This window comes from Labrus mixtus, chromosome 2 (genome assembly GCF_963584025.1).
Source record: "Labrus mixtus chromosome 2, fLabMix1.1, whole genome shotgun sequence".
Classification (NCBI taxonomy): domain Eukaryota; kingdom Metazoa; phylum Chordata; class Actinopteri; order Labriformes; family Labridae; genus Labrus; species Labrus mixtus.
The window spans coordinates 4,122,289-4,128,473 of NC_083613.1; the positions used below are offsets into that span (position 1 = coordinate 4,122,289).

General features: G+C 38.3%; 2 long non-coding RNA genes across 5 annotated transcripts; one reads left to right on the forward strand and one right to left on the reverse strand.

Moving 5' to 3' along the window:
* The first annotated feature begins 2,043 nt into the window (after nt 1-2,043).
* Nucleotides 2,044-3,021, forward strand: LOC132981627 (uncharacterized). The gene is made up of 3 exons (XR_009674618.1): nt 2,044-2,260; nt 2,440-2,489; nt 2,840-3,021. It is a non-coding gene; the product is annotated as an uncharacterized LOC132981627 (long non-coding RNA).
* Nucleotides 3,022-3,124: 103 nt separating this feature from the next.
* On the reverse strand, nt 3,125-5,019 carry LOC132981615 (uncharacterized). Of its 4 annotated transcripts, none has more exons than XR_009674616.1 (3): nt 4,667-5,019; nt 4,270-4,427; nt 3,125-3,673 (listed from the first exon to the last, which is right to left on the reverse strand). It is a non-coding gene; the product is annotated as an uncharacterized LOC132981615 (long non-coding RNA). The 4 variants fall into 4 exon arrangements; XR_009674617.1 differs by having other exon boundaries at nt 4,270-4,420; nt 4,660-5,019; XR_009674614.1 differs by having other exon boundaries at nt 4,660-5,019.
* Between the last annotated feature and the right edge of the window lie 1,166 nt (nt 5,020-6,185).

Genomic DNA, 6,185 nt, shown 5'->3' on the forward strand with positions numbered 1-6,185 from the left:
GAAATATTTGATGTCCTGTTTTTGCCCTGTCATATGATAGATGAGGAATAAAGGGGAACAGAAAGTAGACAAAAGTTGATTTTCTTCCAGCCCTATGTAGGCCAAATGACAATGTCAAGCAAAGAGGAAAGACAGTTTTAAGTTTTAAAGGTCACATGTTACACCTTTTCAACAAGTTTAAATAAATCCAAGAGCTCCACAAAACATGTATGTGAAGTGTCACACTGTAAAGCTAAAATACTCGTCACATAATTTTTTTCCAAACCTAAACTCTGCTGTGATCATTAGTTATTATCACCCTACATTGTGTTCAAGTGCTCATTTTTCTGTGAAGTTTGTTTTAAATAAGTTATTTGAGGTTGAAAAATGGGATTTTACGTCATATTTGACGATGATTGACAGCTGCCGATCTTGCGTAGCTCTGTTTGTGAATAGCAAAAGTTACGTAGTGAAGGAAAGCCGAGACGCCATTGAATTTTTCTGTTCAGTTTTTTCCGTCTTTTTTGAGCTGGCAAAATGAGTTGTTCTGCAGTAAACTGTTCTAACCGACCTGTAGTAAAAAAGTGTGATTTATGTGTCATTGGTTGGTTAAAGTCGTTATCTAGCTAGCTAACACATAAGCAGTCTAAGGTTAGCTGAAATGTTGTAAAGCTAGGTTACTTATCCGGCATGATTTATCTTTTTATTTTATTTTTTAAAATGAGCAAACCTAATAACTGACATGTTATGTTTCTTGATATTGTTATATCGTTATTGTGATTTAAATTGTATTTAAAACCAAGAATCGTAATATAAAATCCGCTCATAGATGCGGTTCATTGACTGTACAGTTATTTTACAGCAAAAATAAATACGTCTGGTAAGGTCTCAAAAAAGTATCTAGGGCAAAAACAAAGTCAAATAATTGTAATCTGTCCTGCATCATTACTAATGTGTACATGTTTACAGTCTGAGTGATAAGTGGGCTATACAGAGAGTAACAGGTTTTACTTTCACCGTGCAGACTGAAATTCACTATATACGAGGGTAGAATATTTCTCTATGTATCCAGATAAAATTAAAGGTAAGATCTGATTCAATATAATTGTTACTGATTTAAGAGACTAACTGAAACGTGAAAGCAAACATCAACAACCTGCGGTGGTGTAATGTAATATTAACCGAGCATCATGCTGCTTAAACGTGATAAATATTCTGCATTGTCTTCCACACACATCAATTCAACAGTCACAAGTTGATCATATTGTAAATTTAATGACGCTCATTGAGAATTTGTACTAAAAATTGACAAAACCTGACAAAACCTGAGGTGATTGTGACTGTGTCTGTATTTAACACCTTTGAAAGGAAGGTGTTAATACAGGAGATCAGTGTTACACACAACATGCTGCTGTTATTGTAGGAGGAGACAGAGGTACAATAAAAGAAGACATAAAGATCACGTTTTTCCCCACACATGTTAATATGTTTTAAATGTCATGCATTTATTTTTGATTTCGCTTCAATAATCGTTAACAAAGAGAAACACCATGATTAAACTACAGGCTATTGTTGCCTTTTTATAGCCAAAGAAAACTGAACATCCACAGCCTCTGCATTCAAAAGAATTTCAACATTGACATTTATGTCGTCCTATTTCCCTCTTTTCGCCAACATTATATTTTAAACTGGGATTTCCTTTTCCTCGGGTCTCACGTCTCTCCCCCAGCTCGCCCCCTCCGGTGCCCTCCTCTCCATAATGCGCTCGTCTCCTCCCTCTACAGCCTGCTGCTGCTACTCTGTAGGACGCTTTGATTGGGGCACCTCACCAATAAAATACTATTTTATATTTTATAAGCAGTTTGCCACCACACTGTACTTTTACTCTCCAAAGGCATATGAGTATGTGCGTGACAACTTTAACAAAGCTTTACCACACAGTCACACCATCCACACAGCTGATCCAGGATTTACTGTAGCATCTTTTACAGCACTAAAAGGTCATGTACAGTCAAACAGAGAGAAGGGAAAAGAAACAATCTGTGCTCTCAAATAACAAAAGCAGTCTCAAATCTTTTTGAGGAATTACAGCTAAAAATCTACTTTGCATACAGTACATCCTCTGATAAATAAAGTGAAGTACTTTGATTGCATTTCTGTGGTGTTCCTGTAGGTGACCATGATGCAGCCAGACTGAAGCAGCACGTTGTGAAGGTGGACGCCATCATCTTGTCTTTGCAGCGCTGATTCTGAAGAGCATGTCTTCACATAGGACTCAAAGGTAAAATTATCTCTCATATGATTGGACTGTGTTATTGTAACCGCTATCAGCATCAAAGTAATTTTAGTAACAATTTATAATCCTTCTTAAAATGTAAGGAAGACTAGCAGAAGATTTTAACAGCCTCTGTGATTCTGCAAGAAGTTCATGTTTAAATTGTTCTTCTTTCTGTCTTCAAGGAAATCAGTGCTCAAAGGAAACAGCAGTCCAGACTCTGATTCCAGCTCTGGTGAGGTTCTGCACACAAATCTGATTATATGAGAATATTTAACATTAGTTTAATTTATCAGGCTGGCCCATGTGATGACAGTTTAAAAATAATCTTCAATAGAAAGAGGCAGGAACACTTTTGTCTTAAAACATAAATTCATAAAGCTGATCATATTATTGGATTCATCATGTCTTATGATATATTTTATTTTTCCTCTTAAATATTTCTCCTGTCTTTAAAACAAACTTTAGAACCTGAAGTTTAGCAGAACCTGAGGACAGATCTGATTTCAGGTCTGAGGCATAAACATCACAGTAAAATTCATTATACTTTACATTTAACTCCATGATTGTTTTTCTTTATTACAGAAGACGCCCTCAGATTCAGATCCATCAGCAACCCCTGACAACATGGAGGACTCGTCCCCTGAGTGTTTCCTGTCCTCTCTCGATGGAGTTCTTCTCTTCAGTTATTAACTCTTGAAATCAGCAGCACAACATGCCAGACTGTTTGACAAGTCTGTGATTGAATAAATGGAAATGGAATCTCATGCATATCTTGTTATGCTTATTGGCTTTAAATGTTTAGTATTAAATAAGTTTGAAGGCCATTTATCTCAGACGAGACCGGCTGTGACAAGCTGATCTCGTCTGTTAGCTTTGCTGTTGTCTTAGCTGTTGTTGGTCAAGAAGAAATTAATGTCAGTTCAAGGCCTTTTCAAATGTGAGCTATAAACTTAACTGCTAAATTATTTTACTGTGACCAACACGTTGTAGTGCTCCAGTTAATCAGAGACAGTCAATTCAGATTTTAAAAAAGTTTATTTAAACATTTTATGAAAAAAAAAAAACTTCAATAAACAACCCCTGGCTTCATTAACCATGTGGAAAATAAGTAAGGGAGACCATCAGGTTGAACTGCTGGAACATAGGAGAAAGTATAAAAAATAATTTAACAAATAAATCCAAACAAAAATCTAATAAAGTATAAAGATCCTGGATGATTGTTTGACTGTTAAACTATGATGGAAAAACAAATCCAACACAACCCTCCAGCATCTGGCCTGTCAAACACAGGGCAACATCATGGAAAGAAAAATAAATTAAATATTGACCTGGATCTCTGTGTTTTATCTGAGGATGACTATGGTAGCCTTCTCACTGTTCACTGTCACAAAGCACCAGACTCTGTCCACCTTCTCACTGTTCACTGTCACAAAGCACCAGACTCTGTCCACCTTCTCACTGTTCACTGTCACAAAGCACCAGACTCTGTCCACCTTCTCACTGTTCACTGTCACAAAGCTCCAGACTCTGTCCACCTTCTCACTGTTCACTGTAACAAAGCTCCAGACTCTGTCCACCTTCTCACTGTTCACTGTAACAAAGCACCAGACTCTGTCCACCTTCTCACTGTTCACTGTCACAAAGCTCCAGACTCTGTCCACCTTCTCACTGTTCACTGTCACAAAGCTCCAGACTCTGTCCACCTTCTCACTGTTCACTGTAACAAAGCTCCAGACTCTGTCCACCTTCTCACTGTTCACTGTCACAAAGCACCAGACTCTGTCCACCTTCTTACTGTTCACTGTCACAAAGCACCAGACTCTGTCCACCTTCTCACTGTTCACTGTCACAAAGCACCAGACTCTGTCCACCTTCTCACTGTTCACTGTAACAAAGCTCCAGACTCTGTCCATCTTCTCACTGTTCACTGTCACAAAGCTCCAGACTCTGTCCACCTTCTCACTGTTCACTGTCACAAAGCTCCAGACTCTGTCCACCTTCTTCAGTTGTACAGATGTTGATCAGCTCCTCTGGGTGATGGCAGAGAGGACTCTTCATCTGGGAGAGCTGCTGATGTAAGGTCATTTCTACCACAGTGGATGAGCAGGGCATCTGGCACAGGTGAAAGAAGGAGGAGGTTCCTTCAAACTATGTGACCCCAGCCTGACCTCTGTAACAGGTGTGCAGACGAAGGTTGAAATTAGTCATTTTTAGTTTCTGTTGATTGTAAAATGGAAAAGAAAACATCACCTTTCTATTTAACATTTAGCTGGTGTATGACTCAGTGTGATTTTTATTTTAGAAGACTGTATTGTTAACAATAGCTTGTTTTTACAATCCTCTTATGAAACTTAAAAAACAATCACAGGATATATAACTTTTAACAGATGATTTTAACTTACACTTCACCTCTGTGGAAGATGTCAGACCAGCTGCTTTTATCTCTTCTTTGCCTAAATGAAGACACAAAAAACAATTGATTTACTGTTCACTTAAATATATTAGAGAAGCAGACATGAATCACATTACAGACTATCAGTTTCTAACAAAATACAACATATCTTACCACCTGTAGCCTACGGTCTGTGGTGCTAACCTAGCTTAAATATAGCTTAAATATAGAACGATTTCGTTAAAAACAGAGGACCCAGCAGCCCACGTATTTTCAATAATGATCAAAATAGCGGGATTTTTTTAAAACACAGTGTGTTTAAATATTAGACTTTGAATACGGTGGTTTGTTGTACTTACACATTTCTTCATAAGACTCGTAGGCTGAGCGCTTTCGGCGTAGCTGGGCTGCGTAAGTCATCAGGGCAGTACGCTAAATGGGCGGGGCGTCTTACCAGGGCTCCTCCCGCCGGACCCTACTGCGCAGACTCTGGCTCCAAATGACGTCAAAATCGAAAGATGGAAGCGCCCCTAAGCGGCATATTTTGGCTTCAAGAACATTGAGTGGGAACAGCTACAGTGCACGCCCACTGGTCTGTACCTTTAAATGTAAATGAGCTGTGTCTGACCACGCCCCCTCTCTGGAAGGGGATGTGGCTTGGGCTTTCTCACTTCATGCCTTATTGTTTATGATGAGAAGTCAGACTGCCGTCAAGAGGGCACATATCTAATCGTGTGCTCCTTTGGTGGAGAAAACACAATATGATGACTTTTTGTGTGCTGGTGACCCACTGCATAGAACAGGTGCCCTTCGTATTATTTTCACCCCTGCACCTCAAACATCCTGAGTCCGCCTGTGCAATGTAGACATGTAGTTTGTAGTTCAGTCAGAAATAACACTTTCTCCCCATCAACAACATAAAAGTTATGAAAATTTGAAATAAATAAGAAAATACTAAATAAATTCATAGGGATTAAACCAACCAGAAATGTATAGGCAAAGTTTCCACCCATTACGTCAATCCTTTTTAACGTTTGACTGACTCAGCATTAAATGCATCATAACTTTTATACGGTACAGTTATTTGAAAGTTCAGTTTACCCTGCATGTCATGTTTGTCTTACATTTGACCAAATAAAGAAAACAACAAAAAAGGAGAAAATCCCAGTGATATAATAAGCATGAATATGCATCACTGTGTGGATTACCCTCTTCTCTGTGTTTTGACTAGTTGATGTTTAGCACAAAAAGCAGTCTACAGCCTGAAACTGTGTTTTTTTTTAAATAATAATTCAGACTTCTGTTGTGCTAACAATACTTACAATACAATAATTCATTGATAAATCAGAGCAGGCCTGGCTTTCAATAACTACAACTTTCTTCATTCTGTGGCACCTCTTTTTCTCTTAGGAAAAAAAGGAAATCCCCTCCACAAAAGTACAAAACAAAGGGTTCAGGAATTGAAAAATAAAAGGAGAAGCACAAGCGAAAAGACACTTTTTGGTGAGACCATTTGCTGTAAGAGCAGAAGTGTCA